This window comes from Eschrichtius robustus, chromosome 5, assembly GCF_028021215.1.
Source record: "Eschrichtius robustus isolate mEscRob2 chromosome 5, mEscRob2.pri, whole genome shotgun sequence".
Taxonomy (NCBI): Eukaryota; Metazoa; Chordata; class Mammalia; order Artiodactyla; family Eschrichtiidae; genus Eschrichtius; species Eschrichtius robustus.
Window position 1 is genome coordinate 56,580,003 of NC_090828.1, and position 20,365 is coordinate 56,600,367.

General features: G+C 38.4%; 1 long non-coding RNA gene across 1 annotated transcript in view; it reads left to right on the plus strand.

Annotated features, from left to right (window-relative positions):
* The window catches only part of LOC137764849 (uncharacterized), a 377,089-nt gene that overhangs the window by 62,174 nt on the left and 294,550 nt on the right, over positions 1–20,365 (plus strand). The gene's annotated exons all lie outside the window — the stretch shown is intronic.

The following is a 20,365-nucleotide window of genomic DNA, read 5'->3' on the forward strand; positions in this document are numbered from 1 at the left end:
ATTCTGAATTAATAAATAGCCAGCTAATTAAAAAAGAATCGAAATCTATGCAAATATACATAAAGAAATAATTATGGCATTTTCCAGAAATCTGCTTTCTTTTTTTTTTTTTTAAATAGTTTGGTAGATTTTTTTTTAAAATTAATTAATTAATTTATTTATTTATTTTTGGCTGTGTTGAGTCTTCGTTTCTGTGCGAGGGCTTTGTCTAGTTGCGGCAAGCGGGGGCCACTCTTCATTGCGGTGCGCGGGCCTCTCGCTATCGCGGCATCTCTTGTTAGGGAGCACAGGCTCCAGACGCGCAGGCTCAGTAGTTGTGGCTCACGGGCCCAGTTGCTCCGCGGCATGTGGGATCCTCCCAGACCAGGGCTCGAACCCGTGTCCCCTGCATTGGCAGGCAGATTCTCAACCACTGCGCCACCGGGGAAGCCCCAGAAATCTGCTTTCTATACATCCACAGTGTATTTTATATTCTATTGATATAGACCTCTATGACACCTTGAACATAAATATCATGAAAATAAAATTGAGTTTTGCATTTTCAGCTTAATCATGCAAAGCTTCTGATGATGGCTGATTACTCATACTTATCATGAAATTGTGGGGTCCTGGCTCTGGAAGGGGCTTGCTTTCGAGAGGCCAGCTCCTTAATTCACAGGGGCTCATGCGTAGCCTTCATCACTGGAACCGAGGAGCTAGCTCTTTTGTGAAAGCAGTCAGCAAAATGTATTTTAGTTTTGTTGTTGCTGCTGTTATTGTTATTATCCATTACAATATTTAATGGTTCATTTCCCTAATCTAGGCTTCAGACCCAGCCATTTTGGGACATTTCTAGTGGAAAAAGATATATCCTTTGTGTAAGATGTCTTTAGAATTTGAGAATTGTAACTAATATACCTCCAGCTTTCTCTTCCAGAAATTGAATAATTCAGTTCTATAAACTGAACAATCCCATTTCATTTATCAACCCCCCAGCATTTCTAACTTCTCCCCTGAATGGTCAGCGAATTATTCATATCCATCTAAAATTACAGAACTCCAGGGGGGAGCTTAGTGCTTTAGAGGAGTATACTGAGGAAGATGGGAAGATGATTTCATTTGTTCTTAAGGATTTATTGAAAGACTCCTCTTGCCAGAATCTGCTAGGTGCTGGGAATACAGCAAGGAAAAAACAAACTTGAGGGAGAGAATGACTTGCCAACAAATAATGGCAATACAATGTGCTACTGCTAATGTGAGTGTGTACAACGTGCACTTGTACGTCATAGTCCTAATTCCGTATCCATTGTCAGAACAGTATTTTAAGCTGCTATTTCAGTGTCTATTGGTAGTCTGATTTCTATCCAAATACTTTATTTCCCACAATCCAGGTATACTTGCAGCACATTTTTCATACTAAGTTAAGGTCTGAGTTTTGCTTCTGGACGTTTGTACAGTTTCATCTTCAATGGTTATTTTACCTTCTGAACACCCTTTTTCGCATGCCCGTTGTTCAGTTTGTTGTTACAAAACTTCATCTGTGATCTTCTACATTTGAATGTGTTGATTATTGCTTGATAGCCAAGCTGTAGTTAGCTAATGGACAGTTGTCTGCTCCTGGTCATATTTTCCCAGCCTGTCTTATAGGACAGGATCAAAAGCCTTCCTAAAGTCAAACTAGGTTTCATCAATTTATCTCCTGTGACCTGCCAGGCCTGCCACTTTGCCATGTAAGAAGATGGCTGTCTATTACCAAGACAGGACAAGTTCTTTGTGAAGTCATATTGGTTATTCATGATCAGATAATTGCAAACACCCTCAAGAGTTCTGGTTATTTTGGTCCATTTTTCAGTCTTTAGGCATCTACTCAGTTCTCTGATTGTTACAACCAAAGTAGAGACAATAATTTTGTCATTCAGTGTTGTCAGATGGAAAAAATCAGATCAAGGGCTATCTGAAAAGTGAACAAGCTTTCTTCATCCTGGTCACAATCTATGACGTGTCCACATTAGCTCCTTCATAGTCCAGCACTAATCATGGCATGATGCAAGCTTTTATTTGGTCACCATGGGCAAGTTTTCTGCATTTATTGGTATGTAATACATAATTCAGGTTTATTGTAGTAAAATAGGACACAACAGATAACAAATTGATAAACAAAACAAAACAAAACAACAAACAAACCACCTGTAACACCCCTATCTAAAGATTGGGATTGTTAACATTTTGGTATACATATTTCTGAGGTGTATGTGTGGGCCTTTGTGTGTAAAATGTGTATATTAAACATGCATACTATTTTGGAGCTTCCTTTTTTTTTACTTAGAACTATATAGAGTTCATTATTATAAGGTAATTATATCAAATAACCATAGAAATTCAGCTTTTTAGTACTGAATCTCAATTGTGTGTTTTTTTAATTGTTTAATAATACTTCCCTAATTCCCTGAGTAAAAAGAAACCTCTCCATCATACATACCTTTCTTGTGGCATTATCTCTTTTTAAATTTAAGTAGATCCCTCTTAGTAACTGTGGTCTCTTAGAGGAGATCTGTACATGATTTATTCTTATGTTTCTTAAATTTTAGCTGCATAATAAATATTAAATAAATGAATAACTGAAATTTAGCAATGGGAATTGAAATCCTGAAACTTTGTGTTTTGATCTTAGAGTTCTGCCTCTGCTTTTAGTTGGTAATTAAGTTTACTCAGGGACAGAAAGAAAATAAAGCAATTTCTCACTTAGCTGGTATGAAGTATGCTGCAGAAGGCAAGACCACATGGCTGAAAACAGTTTCTTAATATTAACCTTTTTGGATGAAGCTCTTTCTGATATACTACAAAGCTTTATTACTTTTTTTAACAAGTGAAACCTTAGAGTAAATGTTTAGAAAATACAAAAAAAGAAAAAACAACCAACCTATAATTCTACTACCCAGAAATAAACCTTATTATTATTTCAAGGTATGCCCTTCTAACTTTCTTCTCTGTGTATTCTTATGCATGTAAAATATCATTTTCACTTATATTTTTATTAAAATGGGGTCATAATGTTTTACTATTTATAACTTCTTTTCTTCACTAATGTAAACATCTTTACATGACAAATGTATGCCTAATAACCAATGTTGATGGTTGTATAGTATACTACTATGGTGATATACCATAATTTATTTACTCTATCCTCCCCTAATTGGGTATTTAAGTTGTTATCTACTTTATACATTATACATTACAAACAACATTGTAACAAATAACCTGGTTCCTACATCTTTGGGCACTTGTCAAGGAAAGGTTTTAAATATCCTCTTTTAAACTACCAAAGGTTAGGTAAGCTTATAGTCCTTTTTCCTTTCATCTCAAAATAAAAATAAAATATAGCTTATTTGAATTTCGTCAGTGTATAAGACGGCCTGAGATTTAAAAAATTATTATTGAACCAGGGCATGCTACCCTAATTTATGGTAATAGAATTACTTTCTCTCTCAAATTGATTCTAGAAGACTTGTTTGGCTACATTTGGTCTTTTGTGGCATGCAAAGTGGCCTTCTTTCTCAGTCATATAAGAATCTAAATGTTCACATTTCCTGGAAGAAGTTGATACCTAGCTAAATCTTTGTGTAATTTCATAAAAGTATAGGTTTGTGGGGAGATTGGTTTCTGTGACCAACTCAGTTCCCCAGTTTTCATTTGTGAGTGGGGACAGCAGGAATCACTCTTCTCATAGGGTGGTGAGAGTAACACTAATGGGAACAGCAAAATCACCATAGCTGGCTATGAAAATGTGGGCAGTATTACAGCACTGCCTTCAGTTAGAAAACGGGATGCAAGTTGCATCCATACTTGTGGGAGTCTTCTGTTATTCGTTTTTTTTTTTAAATTTAATTTAATTAATTTATTTTTTTATACAGCAGCTTCTTATTAGTTATCTATTTTATACATATTAGTGTATATATGTCAATCCCAATCTCCCAATTCATCACACCACCACCCCACCCACTTTACTCCCTTGGTGTCCATACATTTGTTCTCTACAACTGTGTCTCTATTTCTGCCTTGCAAACTGGTTCATCTGTACCACTTTTTCTAGATTCCACATACATGCGTTAATATACGATATTTGTTTTTCTCTTTCTGACTTACTTCACTCTGTATGACAGTCTCTAGGTCCATCCACGTCTCTACAAATGACCCCATTTCATTCCATTTTATGGCTGAGTAATATTCCATTGTATATATGTACCATATCTTCTTTATCCATTCGCCTATCTATGGGCATTTAGGTTGCTTCCATGTCCTGGCTATTGTAAATAGTGGTGCAATGAACATTGTGGTACATGTCTCTTTTTGAATTATGGTTTTCTCAGGGTATATGCCCAGTAGTGGGATTGCTGGGTCATATGGTAGTTCTATTTTAATTAATTTATTAATTGATTTATTTTTTGAATTTTTGAATTTTATCTTATTTTTTTTTTATACAGCAGGTTCTTATTAGTCATCCATTTTATACACATCACTGTATACATGTCAACCCCAATCTCTCAATTCATCACCCCCCCACCCCCCCGCTGCTTTCCTCCCTTGGTGTCCATAGGTTTGTTCTCTATTTCTGTGTCTCAATTTCTGCCCTGCAAACCAGTTCATCTGTACCATTTTTCTAGGTTCCACATATATGCGTTAATATACGGTATTTGTTTTTCTCTTTCTGACTTACTTCACTCTGTATGACAGTCTCTAGATCCATCCACGTCTCTACAAATGACCCAATTTCGTTCCTTTTTACGGCTGAGTAACATTCCATTGTATATATGTACCACATCTTCTTTATCCATTCATCTGTCGATGGGCATTTAGGTTGCTTCCATGACCTGGCTATTGTAAATAGTGCTGCAGTGAACATTGGGGTGCATGTGTCTTTCTGAATTATGATTTTCTCAGGGTATATGCCCAGTAGTGGGTTTGCTGGGTCATATGGTAGTTATATTTTTAGCTTTTTAAGGAACCTTCATACTGTTCTCCATAGTGGCTGTATCGATTTACATTCCCACCAACAGTGCAAGGGGGTGCCCTTTTCTCCACACCCTTTCCAGCATTTATTGGTTGTAGATTTTCTGATGATGGCCATTCTGACTGGTGTGAGGTAATACCTCATTGTAGTTTTAATTTGCATTTCTCTAATGATTAGTGATGTTGAGCATCCTTTCATGTGTTTGTTGGCAGTCTGTATATCTTCTTTGGAGAAATGTCTGTTTAGGTCTTCTGCCCTTTTTTGGATTGGGTTGTTTGTTTTTTTGATATTGAGCTGTGTGAGCTGCTTGTAAGTTTTGGAGATTAATCCTTTATCAGTTGCTTCATTTGCAAATATTTTCTCCCATTCTGAGGGCTGTCTTTTCATCTTGTTTATGGTTTCCTTTGCTGGGCAAAAGCTTTTAAGTTTCATTAGGTCCCATTTGTTTATTTTTGTTTTTATTTCCATTTCTCTAGGAGGTGGGTCAAAAAGGATCTTGCTGTGATTTATGTCATAGAGTGTTCTGCCTATGTTTTCCTCTAAGAGTTTGATAGTGTCTGGCCTTACATTTAGGTCTTTAATCCATTTTGACTTTATTTTTGTGTAGGGTGTTAGGGAGTGTTCTAATTTCATTCTTTTACATGTAGCTGTCCAGTTTTCCCAGCCCCACTTATTGAAGAGACTGTCTTTTCTCCATTGTATATCCTTGACTCCTTTGTCATAGATTAGTTGACCATAAGTGCGTGTGTTTATCTCTGGGCTTTCTATCCTGTTCCATTGATTTATATTTCTGTTTCTGTGCCAGTACCATATTGTCTTGATTACTGTAGCTTTGTAGTAGAGTCTGAAGTCAGGGAGTCTCATTCTTCCACCTCCATTTTTTTCCCTCAAGATTGCTTTGGCTATTCAGGGTCTTTCGTGTCTCCATATGAATTTTAAGATTTTTTTGTTCTAGTTCTGTAAAAAATTCCATTGGTAATTTGATAGGGATTGCATTGAATCTGTAGATTGCTTTGGGTAGTATAGTCATTTTCACAGTATTGATTCTTCCAATCCATGAACATTGTATATCTCTCCATCTGTTTGTGTCATCTTTGATTTCTTTCATCAATGTCTTATAGTTTTCTGAGTACAGGTCTTTTACCTCCTTAGGTAGGTTTATTCGTAGGTATTTTATTCTTTTTGTTGCAATGGTAAGTGGGATTGTTTCCTTAATTTCTCTTTCTGATCTTTTGTTGTTAGTGTAGAGGAATGCAAGAGATTTCTGTGCATTAATTTTGTATCCTGCAACTTTACCAAATTCATTGATTAGCTCTAGTAGTTTTCTGGTGGCATCTTTAGGATTATCTTTATATAGTGTCATGTCATTTGCAAACAGTGACAGTTTTACTTCTTCTTTTCCAGTTTGTATTCCTTTTTTTTCTTTTTCTTCTCTGATTGCTGTGACTAGGACTTCCAAAACTATGTTGAATAATAGTGGTGAGAGTGGACATCCTTGTCTTGTTGCTGATCTTAGAGGAAATTCTTTTAGTTTTTCACCATTGAGAATGATGTTTGCTGTGGGTTTGTCATATATGGCCTGTATTATGTTGAGGTAGGTTCCCTCTATGCCCACTTTCTAGAGAGTTTTTATCATAAATGGGTGTTGAATTTTGTCAAAGGCTTTTTCTGCATCTAATGAGATGATCATATGGCTTTTATTCTTCAATTTGTTAATATGGTGTATCACATTGATTGATTGTTATTCTTGATAAAAGCACTTGCTTTTGCCTCAGCTGTTGCTTTAATGCTAAGCAGTGTTTATAGGTAAGCTCATGTTTATACTAGATCAAAACATTTACTAAATCAAAACACTTGCAAGAAGGAGGATGGCATAGTAGGGTCTCTGGGTGTGGAGTAGAAAGATTAGGAATTCCAGCACTTTTTGTGTTGTCATACTGGCTAAGTCACATAGCCTTCCTGGCCTTAACATCTTAATCAATACTACAAAAAACTAATATTTATCAAGTGTTTACCTAATGATAGGTTCTTTCTTAGTTCCTCCCAAATCCCAAATGAGTATTTATATTATTTTATTTAATCCTCAGGAAATGAATGAGGGAAATGTCATTGTTACCCTATTTTACAGATGAGAATACTGAGCTTTAGGAGATAGTCTACTTGATCAACTTAACATGAAAGAAGGTGATGGAGTCAGGATTTGAACCCTGACCATCAAGTTCCAGAGTGTGAGCTCTTAACCACAACACTGGGTTGCCTGTCTCTTTTTTAAATAGAGGGGTAGAACTTCTCAGTCCCTTCTGTCTGTAACTCATATAAGCTCTAACTTCAGGTATTTCTGTTAAAAGTGAAAAATGAACTGGCTTTTGGATGGATTATATACACCCCCAAGCATCCACATAATCTGCCTTTTTAAACTTTTTAATCCAGATGCTTTACCTTCTGTGACTCCAGCCTCTGTGTTTTGACACTAGTCAGGTCTAGTGGGCTCTTTGGGGCCCCACAAAGCAGACAAAGCCTCTGCTTTATACGTCTCATTGGGAAGACGTTCATGCAGTAAGTGGTATTGGATTCAAATATATCTACCTTAGAAGGAGGCTACATGAACCTTGCTTGAGACTGTGATCTGATGGCTCCAGGGAGCCAGTGCATAAGAGGATGAATTGTGGTGTCGAAGAAGAAGCACGGGCTGGGGGATGGTTGACTGGGCTGTAATGCCAATGCTATGGCTCACTGGCTGTGTTGCCTGGGCAGGTCTTACTCAGTCTGTGCTCAATTTCCTCTTAAATAAAACAAGGAGTTTGATATTGGATGCTGGAACAATGATCTCTGTGGTCATTCCCAAATTTGGGGTGTCTTGGTCTCAGGTAGCCTGGGTCCCTAGGACTGGGAGTTTTGTTTGCTCTGAGTGACTACAGCCGTAGTGGCTAAAGGAAAAACTTTGTCCTGAGGCTATGCTTTATATCTTTGTGATGCTCAAGGGCAGGGCTAGGGGGTGGGTGGGTATTGACATTAATGCTGAGATTTCTTTTAAAGCTTATTTTGATACATTGGTACATTTTATTCTTTCTTAAATTCTTAAACTGGTCTTGTGTTTATACAAGGAACACACATTCCTGTGAACCTATTTATGTTTTGGAATTTCAGTAGAAAGAAATGCTGTCAGTTAATATTTGAGGTCGATAAGGCATTCTGATAAAAAGGAGTTACTTTTGTTCTTGATAAGATTCTAGAGTGATTAAGAAACAAAGGTGGGAGGGAGGGAGATGCAAGAGGGAAGAGATATGGGAACATATGTATATGTATAAATGATTCACTTTGTTATAAAGCAGAAACTAACACACCATTGTAAAGCAATTATACTCCAATAAAGATGTTAAAAAAAAACACACAAATACAGTTATGCTAATATAGTCATCAGGAAACTACCTATAAAGAAAATTCTTCTTTTTTTCTTTTGGCTGTGCCACACAGCTTGCGGTATCTTAGTTCCCAGACCAGGGCTTGAACCCGGGTCCCAGCAGTGAAGGCGCTGAGTCCGAACCACTGGACTACCAGGGAATTCCCAAAATTCTTGATATTTGGTTTCATAAAATATGATTCTTAGCTATTTACCATATTCTTTACCTTTTCACTATTGGAATTAAGATATTTACAAGCCTCAGAAAATAGTATCCTTTCTATAACAAAATGATAAATTGTTTAAAACATTTAAATTTTATTTAAATTTATTTAAATTATTAAAAACCAAACCACACTAGCGTAATATTTAACAATTCTGTTGACATACTCTCTTCTATGAGAAATTTGGAAAACAAATTTCCAAATAAGCAAGTGTTTGGAAAGCAAGTATTCCTTACTTGCCTGTGTACAAATGGCTAATTAATCATTTGTTTTTGAACTGATGTGGATCCAGAAATGCTTCTTAAGGGAAAATTCTGACTCAGCCTGTAGGTTCTCCTTGACCCAACTCTGCATATAGTGGACTGACCAGAATCTTGTTCAGACTCCTCAGTGTTTCCCAAAGATATCAATTTTACCATCAGCTCATTTGGTTGCTGATGCCTACAGATTCACTTCAGCCACCAGTCAGGAATATTTATGTTGCAGGTCACTGCCTAGGAGTACCTGTCATTTAACTCTTATCAATTCTTATCAGTTTAAAGGGCAGGTTGGCAAACCTTTTCTATAAAGGGCCAGATAGAAAATATTTTGGCTTTGCCAGTCATATGCTGTCTGTTCCAGCTGTTTAACTCTGCTGTTGTGTAGTGCAGAAGCAGCCATGGATAATAAATATATAAGCAAATGAGTGTGCCTGTGTTCCAATAAAACTTCATTTATGGAGACTGAAATCTGAATTTCATATCATTTTCATGTGTTGCAAAACATTATTCCTCTTTTAATTTTTTTTTCAACCATTAAAAAATGGAGAAATCATTCTTACCTCATGGGCCATATGAAAACAGGTGGTGAAGTAGACTTCACCTGCAGGCTGTAGCTTGCTGAACTTTGATTTAGAAAATTGAAATTATGAAGAAATGTTTGAAAGACACAAGTGATCATTTGTGGATGAAAGTGTTCTAGGTTCTAGCCAGTGGCATGTGAGCAGAAGTGATGTATTGTTACTTCCGGGCTTGGCCCATAAAAACCTCTCATACATGATTCTCTGTGCTTTTTCTCTATGTGTTGAATATGGCAGGGCCTCAAGATGGAAGGAGACTGGTTCTCATTTTGGATTTACATGAGTAAGAAATAAACTTCTATTCCCAAATTTCCCAGATCTCAGTGTTCTGAGATTTTAAGGGTTTCTGTTTCAGCAATTTGTGTTATCTTAACTAATATGTCATTAATTCTTCCAGATATTTTTGGTTTGATTCTTATACTAATTTGAACTCTCAAAGACTACGTGCTTGGATGGACTTTTTTTTGGGTCTCCTCCTCTCCTCTTCATTTTCTCCTCACATTTAACTGGGTGATGATAGACTGGGTTACTTTCCATGTTCTAGGTGATGATAGTTTGGGGGCCATTAGCTTTCACTGAGAGCTGTTACAAGAAACAAGACACATGGCTTTTACCACAGAGATGTTGGTGAGGGAACTGTCCCTAATATGAAGCCCACCTGAGAAATTCCTTTGGAACTCAGGGCCAGGAAAAGCTTATCTTTCCCTGAGGAACTTGTATGTTTTCTTATCAACAAAGAGAATATCATTGAATGTGCCTGATTGTATTCCCTTTTCCCTTTTCCCTCTGGTTGCCAAGAAGCTCAGAGCCAAATTTTTGGCTCAACATTAATAACTTTGTGGAACCCTGTGGCCTACATATCTGCATTCTCAGTTTCCTCCTGGTCTTGACCTTCTATTCTGCTCTGTGTTTTCCTTGTTCCTGATTTTTTTGTTATTTATATTTTTTCAATTTTATTGCTTGTTTTCTTGTAAGCTTCCTCAGATCCTTTGTGGAACAAGGTGGGGTAAATAAAAAATGGCTTCAGCTTAATAATAGAACACAGCAAAAGCATTCCTTAATCACCAGTTTAGTCGTCTGGAACTAGAACTTCAAATTTACTTTTCAGGCTCCCTGCTGAGTCATTGTGTCTCATAGTTTGGTGAAGGGATGCTTTTGCAATTATGAAAGCTGTAGGCCTTCACATTTTTCCATTCTACCGTAAAGGAAAGAGAATGTCATTTTACCAAAAGTTCTTATTATTTACCATTGAAAATGTAGAAAGATGACAGATAACTTGACTGACAGATGATAGTCTGGGAAAGGATATTTGCAGTGTTTAAAAGAAACAAATAGTTAATATAAAGAATTATAATTTGCAGGCCTACTACAAATTAACATGTAAAAGATAAGAAACCCAACAGAGAAATGGTGAAGAGATATGAATAGGTTATTTTTGCAAGGGTGTACTGGAAAATGTAACAAGTATAATGTGAACAGATGCTGAAACGTAACAGTGATCAGAGAACAGCAAATTTAAACAGGTTATCACTTTGCAAAATTAAAAGGTGGACAGTAACAAGCATGGGCAATGGAAACCCCCATGTACTGTTGATGGTAGTCTGGACTGTATAGCCGTTCTGGAGAGCAATCTGTCAGTATTTAGTTAAAGTTTGTAAATGTCTTATGACCTCTCCTAGGTATATATTCCAGATAAATTATTCCATAAGTCCAGTAGGGCATACACACAAAAAAGTTCATCACAGTCTTGTTTGTGATAGCGAGATGTTTGAGACATCCTATGTGTCCATCACAAAGGGAGTGAATGAATAAAATGTGGTAGTTGCATATTTTGCAGTAGTTAGAAGATGTCTATATAGATTTACAGTAACATCCTATGATTTTAAAAAATGGTGTTCAGTGAAAACTGTATGAGAGAGTGATATCTTTAGCATAGTACTATTTATACACATTTAAAATAGCCACAAAGAAAATGACATGACATAATTTAAAGGGATTCAGACAAATCAAGTTAATGTATCAAACCCATTGGAGTGTGTATGTATAGAGTGGAAAGGAGTAGGAGGGACAGATGATGATCTACCATGAAGTAACTGTACTGCAGTTAAAAAAAGAAGTATGTGTCTTCCTGGTAGGAAGTGGGCACTGCAGTGCTGCCTTTCTATATCCTAAGATATCCAAGTCTTATATGAGAATTCACTGATGACAGCAGCACAGATTTTAAGAGTGCATTCAGATTCACCCTGATGCCCCATCCTGCTATCGAAGGGCATCCCCCGAATCTTCTATTTTGGGAGGAAGGGTTTGTATTCTTTCTTTTTCAGAACCATGACCCTGAGAAAATCTCTCCTAGATCTGATCAGTATCAAGGACCAGCCCTGGGTCCAAAACATCAGATGTGGGTGAACAAGCAGAGAGGAACTGAGCAGTTGGGGCTGAGTCACCAGACAGTGCCTGAACCAAGGGTAGCTGCAGCTGGGGATGAGATGAAGCAGACAGAGGGGGGAGGGGGGTGAAGGTACAGGCTAGAGTCCAAGCAGCTTGGTCATGATTTGAGGAGAGGGGTGTGAAGGGCTGGAGTAGGCGGAGGGGAGAACAGAGGAAGACTGAAAAACCTGACAGGGCTTCCTGCAATTCTTTCCTCAAGTCACAGATGGGCTTTTTACTGACCCAGTTTCTTTTCCTGATGAGGCCAGTCACCACAAAGACCCTGCCAGAATTTAATGGTCTCTTTAAGCTGGTGGGCCTCAATCTCATTAGAATCATCTGGAAAGCTTTAAAAAAAAAATAGAATGCCTGGTTCCACCCACCTAAGACCAATACAATGAGTCTCTAGGGGGTTGAGGTGGTTTAGGGTAGGTGGGCTTGGGCCCAGGCATATGTGATTTCTTTAAAAGTTCACCTTGTGATTCTGATGCACAGTGAGGGGTTAGAACCACTGCTTTAAGCAGTCTTACTTGAAGAAAACAGGATCATTCACACCTTTTGAAATTATTTTAAATTAGAGAATTTTGCACCTAGACAATACTCTGGAGTAGTGTGTGTGAATTGCCTGGGGGCCTTGTTACAAGGCAGATCTTGGTTGAGGTGGCTGGAAGTGGGGCCTAAACTGTGGTATTTCTCACAAGCAACCATGTGATTTGGGGGCTGCTGGCCCGAGGGGCACCTTGAGCACAGCAAAGCTTTAGATCTAACATTGGTGGGGTGGAGGGAGGGCTGACTCTGTCAGGCCCCAGGCTTAGTGCTTCACAGGCATTGAATGCTCATAAGCCTGTAAGAGAAGTACTGTCTATATTTCCATTTCACAGATGAGAAAACTGAGGCCTACGGCAGTTCAGCAACTTGCCTAGGATCCGTAATGCTGGTAAGTAGCAGAGCCAGAATTTGAATCTAGGCTGACCGTTTTCAGAGATCGTGAGCTTAACTACAGTGTAATACAACTGCAATGGCAGGATGGGGCATCAGGGACTTGCTTGAAGCTGTCTTTGTATAACAAGTACATTGTATTTACAAGCTTGCATATTTGAGATGGTGCTGGAAGAGGGGGATAAAAATGGAGATTACAGATGGGCTAGAGAAGGTATGAACAAACCTGTAAATACATCTGTCTGTTCACTCGGTTAGTAGTTGTCTACTCTTAGATAATGTGCTACACATGGGGAAAAAGGATAAGTCACATGAGTCCTTCCTCCCAGGATTTCACTTTCATATATTTGAGTAGTAACTGTGCAATGTATTGTGCTTCAATAGAGTTCCAGTAAGCACAGGATGGAAAACATGTCAGAGAAGGATTCACATGGAAGCAAGCTACATGCACAGAATACAGAACAATGGTGTCAGAGGACAGGGATAACATTTCAACGGTACTGAAAGGACAGCTCCCGGCAATGGGGGTGCCATGTGTTTTTGTAGGAGGAGATCCATGATACATCATCATGGAGTTTTACTGGAGACCCACTCTCAGAAAAAGCTCTAAAAGGTATTTCTAAAGGTGTCTAACTGACAAACACATCGAAAAATCTGGTTTCGTATCTCTAAGTAATAGTAACAGTTTGCTATGCCAGCAGAGAAAGATTATGTTGGTTATGGTTTGGTGTACTAGTAAGGATAGGCTAGTTGTGCTTGCAATAAAAATAACCCCAAATATCAGTGGCTAAAAGAAGAAAGGTTTATTTCTTGCTCACCCTTCATGTCCAGTGTAGATGGATGTGTCAGTGGGTGGGGAATTCTGCTCCATGTAGTCATCTCCTAGAGAGATGGCGATTTCACCATCTTGAGATGTGACCTGACAGTACAATAGTTCTTGAAGTGGAGAACGGCTGAATATTGGGGAATGTTACTAACGTCTGCTAAAGCCAATCACTTCAGCCCCACGCATGTGACTTGGAAATAAAAGGGTTGTGCTTTTCATGCATAAAGAAAAAAATAACTTCATTACTATTAGTCATTATTCTTTTTTAATATTTTAATATGTGTAAGATTGTTGCCAATCAGCTTTTTATTTAAAAGAATTAGAAAGATCAGTCTTCATTAATATTAAAACTATTGTTTTTAATAGCTTCACTTTGAAATTAAACTATCAAGGCTATTACTTGATGCAGCATGAATATGAATTCCAACCACCAACCAGTATGATGATTGTATGACAAAAACAATTATAACCGAATAAATGTGCCCCTGCTGAGCATCTAGGGATTATAAGAGCAACTTCCGTTTCGAAGCTACCCCAGTGAGCCGGTTTACTGTGTGGGACAGCAATACAAATGCAGGCATAGCACCACATTTTGAACACAAGATGTATTTGCTATTTTTTTTTTTAATTGCCTTTGAAAACTCTCACACACTATTACCCTGTTCCTCCTCTGTGCTCAGGAAATATGGGAAAAATTTGAGGAGCAGAAAGGGTAGAATCTATGGGGGAAGGAAAAGGAGGTGGATTTGTAGGACTGAAAATATGCTAGAGAAATAGTGGACTGCCCTATTTCTTCCTTCTCTCCTTGGTTGACACTTCAAGTGGTAAAGGAACCATTATTTCCCTTCTTAGCTATGCCCTCTGGAGACTAGTTCTGCCCAATAGACCTTTCTGTGTCTGCTGTTGAATATGGTGGCCACTAGACACAGATGGCTATTGAGCACTTGAAATGTGGCTAGTGCAACCGAGGAATGGAATTTTAAATTTTACTGAATATAAAAAACTTAAATAGCCTCGTGAATCTAGGTGATAGGGGAGAAAGAGGTTGTTTTTATTTCTGCTTTCTTGGTGTAGATTTATCTGCATATTATGACTATTTTATCTGTCACACAGGGAGTTAAGGATGAACTTGGCCAGTTTTTGGGTGGGGGGTCAGGGGTGTGTGGACCTAGCAGAGATGTGAGTCTGCTGCAATGGTCCCCTCCCTTAGCCTGTGCAGCCCAGGCTCCCATCATGAACAGTGGGATCTAGGGGACCAAATGGTGCCCAAAGACTTTGCAGACATAAAAGTTGGGACTATTACATGGATCTCAGACCTGGTCCTTTTTAAGGGAAGGCTGGAGCTTTGTTTATGGGAAAAAAGGAAAGAGGCAAATGAACGTAGTGTGGTAAACTTTTAGTGTAGCATCACATCTATTTCTTTGTAAATATATTTGGGTATAAAGTCTTTATTGTGCTTGAAATTCTTATTAAAAATGCAGTGAACTTTAGTTTGCACATTTGTAGCCTTTCTTTCCTCAAATCATTCTTATGTAAGAAATGATTTTTTTGATGGTAATTGTTTAATGAAAGACCTGGGCAGTTATTGAAAGGAAGCTAATATCATCAAACATTTATTCAGTGACTCCTGTGTGCTGGTGATGTGCTAATAATGAATGGCACTTCGCAACACTATTTATTTTTTAGAAAAATGACTCCTTAGCTGTAAAGTCCTCATGAGTGTGCGTCCTGGAAGGCAATATACTTTTCTACTTTTGTCTTCTGTTCATTTTGGAAAGCATTTACTTTTATTACACAAGAGTAAAAATTAGTGCTCGTATTAAACAATTTAATGATCCAAAGTGCTTCAGACCTCACATAGCCTGACTAGCCTCCCCTAGACCCTTGAGCAGAGGCTAATCAGAGTGCTTTGGTGAGATGCTTGGATTTTATTCTTGGGACTTAACATGAAGGCAAGAGAGTGAAGAGAGGTAGGAAAGCAAGTGTGATTCCAAGATAATTTGGTTTAAAAGAGAATAGAAATTCTTGCTTTCTGAATTAAAGCTCTAATTTACCTTAAATAAACTTAGCGCAAAGGAAGTTCTTTTCAAAACATAATAACCAATGACATCAAATGTTTTTTCCACCAGAGCATATGTATAAACAGGAAAATTTTTTTTCAGTGGAAGGTTAATTGTTGACACCACCATATTTACACTCAAGTGCAAGACTATTTCTAGTTCCATCCCTTGTAACATTCCAGAGCCTACTTTTGTTTTACCCTGACATTGTCCCAGCGTAAGATTCTGATATGCTAATTACATCTCCAGATCATACCCTTGGTTCTGATGCCATAAGAAAAGTAGTAAAGGTTTAGTTTTTGAGTTCAGAATAATTGGATAATTGGCATCATCCTGTGACAAGTTTCCCCTTTTCCTGAGGCCTTTTGACTGATGTCCCTATTGTTATTGTTGGAGTGGCTCAAGCCCCATAGAGCTATGACGCAAAACTTGATCTTTGGTAGAAATGCCTTACACATTTATTGCCTCCAGGAAACCAAAGGGCAATAAAGCCACATTCCAGATTGAGATCCTGGCCTTTTGCACCATGACCTAACCTGTTACAGGTGAAAAATAATTTCATAAGAAAACTTCTACTTGGGTTCTTGCCGTGATTCTTAGTCCTAGCTGCACATTAAAATCTCCTGGAGGACTTAAAAAGACCACCATCCGAGCCCCACCTGAAGCTTGTTAAAAAGACTGATTTTGCGGGCCCATCACATACCTACTGATTTTGGACCCTCCATAGGAGGGCTTTGGGTATCTGTATTTTAAACAAGACTCCCAGACGATCAGGGAAATCTGGTCAGCTTGTTTTACGGTGTTGATCTTGGGAAAGAGCATGTAATATATTTTCAGATGAATTTAGTGGTCCTAAAGACATTTCTAATGTTGGTGTATTTTTTTGTCTTCTTTTACTTATTCCCGTATGAATGCTATCAAAGAGGAGTTATTTAACAGAAGAGAAGGTTTAACATTTTTATCTCTAGTCAAACCAAGTCTGTGATCCTAGGGGGTGATTTTTATGTATTAAAAATAAAATTTGTATTTTCATATAACAGCTTTCAGCAGCGCTAGATAGTGTGCTACAGCTCAGAGCCCAGCAGAGTGGCCCTCACACTCTGTTTTAAGAGGAGCTTGATACTAATGGAGGTTTGTCTTGGGTTCTTGTACTGTGAGACCAATTAGCCATTCCGTCTCCAAATGAAATGGCAAGGGATTCATGATTTCACCCATTTCTTCCATTCAGCAGATATTGTTTGAATGTCTGCGATATGTCAGTCTCTGTGTTATGTACTAGGGATACCAAATAGAAGAAATTGGGGTTCTTCTCCCCAAGGAACTGGTAGACTAGAGCAGGGGTTCTCAGTGTGTTCTTGGACCAACAGTATCAGTATTCCTGGGAACTTGTTGAAAGTGCAAATTCTTGTACGCCACCCTAGAGCTACTAAATCAGAAACTGGGGGTGGGGGCCAGCACGCTGGTTTCACAAGCCTTCCAGGTGATTCAGATAAAATTTGATACCCACTGGTCTCTGGGAGGAGCATCCATTTAGCAGACAATTGAGTACACTGTGACAGGTGCAGTGGATATGGGAAAGGGGTAGAGGCATGAGGGACGCCTGCGGGAGAAGGCAATGTTTGAACTCTCAGGAGAGTTGGTGCAGAGGGGGGGAGAGGTGCTCCTGGAGAGGTCAGCAGGGACCACATTTAGGAGTTGGAATTTTACTCTGAATGCAACGTGGAACCTTTCTGAACCTATAGTTAGGTCATTTGCACTCGGTATCATCTTTTGGCCAGACTTTCAGCTGAGCTGTGCTGGGTTTGAGCTCTGTGCTTCAAGTACTCCCTCAGAAATGGAAAGTTAGAGAAATATAGGCATAAAAATTCCTCTTACATTAAAAAATCTAACATAGTAGGAGTTAAACATTTGTTGAATAAGCAAATAAATGAAAGAATGGAGAAAGCTAGGACTTGTGAAGGTAAGGAAAGTGTATGATGGCAGCATAGCAGAGTAAGCACTGGTTTCTGAACTAATTGAAAATCCCATGGTATTAAAAAGATTATGTAAGCCTTCAGTGGCTAAATCAAAGAAAATAAGTATCTCCCCCAGGAGCCAGAATACGAAGGCTCAGAATCACCAGGTAGGAGGGCAATGGTAAGAGTAGCAGTGAATCTCTCTGCAGCTCCGCCTGTCGCATCCCCAGTTTTCCTGAGTTTGCCTCCACATTTGCACAGTACCGTTACTGAGAACTGATGTGTTCCAGGTACTGGACATATAATATTTTCAATATATTCACCAATGCTAAAAAGTAGATGTTGTCACCCCGTGTTTTGAAAAGAACTAAGAATCACAGGGCGCTAGAGTCTAAGGAAGAAAAGGATTTCCAGAGATGACTGGGATAAACATTGCTGTTCACTCAGGGTCAAACTGAGTTCAGGGTCAAACTGGGATGTAAGGAGGGTAAGTGACTTCTTCAAAGTCACTATGCTGGTGACTGGAACAGCTGGGATCCGAAACCTGGTCTGTGGAAGGAGAATTCGTCACACTGCTGTCTGCAACCAGAGGGAGACTGAGTGTCCTGCCCCAGGAGATGGCCTGTTAAATGTCCAGACCTCTGGGATGCCTTGTTCATTCTTCACTGACACCACAAGGCACTTTCCTTTCTGGGCAAATTCAATTTTCACAAAAACCTGCCTCATTCTACTACACTACACATATATCTAAATTCATGCAAAAGACACAAATTGTTTGTTCTCAAGTACAATAAACATTTTAATTTAACCTTTTCCTGTGTTGTAGTTAACCCAATGATTTATAGAACTTGTTTTTACTTTCTCCATCCAAACAATAAATGATTGTTTTATATTTATAGCAACATAAGGAGCCATCTTCACAGATCTCAATAGCTAAATTTTTCATTTAATCGCCCCTAGTGTTATATGACTTCTTATCTCTTCAAATGGCATGTGGACCAGGTACAAAGTGGGCTGACTTCTCATGACTAAGAATTTTATAATTTGAATTTAATGATTGGGTTTAAGTCACTGCATATGTTGAAAAAACAAAAAGGTATATACGTACGTATATATGTATGTATATGTATATGTGTATATACCAAAAGTCTATTTTACTGCACATTCTTTTTTTTTTTTTTAATCATATATTTATTTATTTTTGGCTGCGTTGGGTCTTCGTTGCGGTGCGCAGGCTTCTCACTGTGGTGGCCTCCCCTGCTGCGGAGCCTGGGCTCTAGGTGGGCAGGATTCAGTAGTTGTGGCACGCGGGCCCAGCTGCTCGGCGGCACGCGGGATCGTCCCGGACCAGGGCTCGAACCCGTGCCCCTGCATTGGCAGGCGGACCCCCAACCACTGCGCCACCAGGGAAGTCCCTACAGCACATTCTTGTACCTAGCACGGATTATGTACCATGTATTATAGGTTTTTGTCAAAACTGAAAGAGGAGGGTAATAAATCACATATTAAAAAAGCCTCGCCCATTTAATTCTGTGTTTTTCTTCCTACAGTTAGAATAAACAATGAAAGAGATAGATTTTGGTTAAAAAATAAAGCCTTCTATAGTTTTATTTCAAAGACTATTGGCAAAATTTTAGAGACATGTTTCCTAACTTCATCTCTGTGTTCTGGTTTATTTAAAAAACATGGCATGATACAAGATAAACAATTAATAATCACTTTCTATCTTTTCAATTGATTGTAAGCTTTTTCTTTTTCTCCAGACAATTGTAAATATGTTTGCTTTTCTGTAATCTTCTACTATAGCAAATTGTGGGGAAAATATAAGAGACTCAGAGGAGGAGGAAATCAAGAAAAATAACACCTCTTTCAAATATGGGGGCAGCTGTTTCTTGTATGTATGATGGAGTCTCCTGGGGACCAAGGAAAATTTGAGAAGGTCTGCCCCTGTCTCTAGCGGCTCTTGTCATAATGGATAAACTACAGATTGACTCAGCACAGCTCAAGGGAAGAGTTTCCTCTCCTTTCCTTATCCTCCTTGCCTTCTCTTGGTTAAAATCAGCAGATAGTAACTCAGATTAAAACCCACTATCTAGATATAAACAACAGTACTGATTAAATGGATCACTTTGCCAAGGGAGATGCAGCAGGAGTGCCCATTTTTCATTCAAATGTTCCAGTCTAGTAGAAGTAGCTTCCAGCTCTAAATATATTGAATCACCATTAACCTACTGGAAAAATAGGAACACAAACACACACTTTCTTATTAGATGAACATGGCAGGTTGTCTGATAATGCAAACAATTAAACGCAAGAATTTATTTATAGCTCTCAAAGGGTCTTGACAAAATTTCTTCTGTCAGAGAAACACAATTCCTTTCTCTTACAGCAGCCCAACTAGAATCTTGAGATTCGAATCCTTTGGAGTTTGGAGATGTGTGTCGATTTGTTTGTAATGGATATTGGTTAGGGTGATGCATAAAAAGTAAATGTTCTAGGTCCTTGCAACCCAAAGAATGACCCGAGACCAGCAGCATCTAACATCACATGGGAGCTTGTTAAAATCGCAGAATCTTGAGTTCTGCACCCTCCACCTACTGAACTAGGATCTGAATTTTAAAAGCTCCCCAGGTGATTTGTATGCACACTAAACTTTGATTAAAGTTGTTCTAGCAATGGTTCTCAAACTTTAACCTGGATCAGAATCTT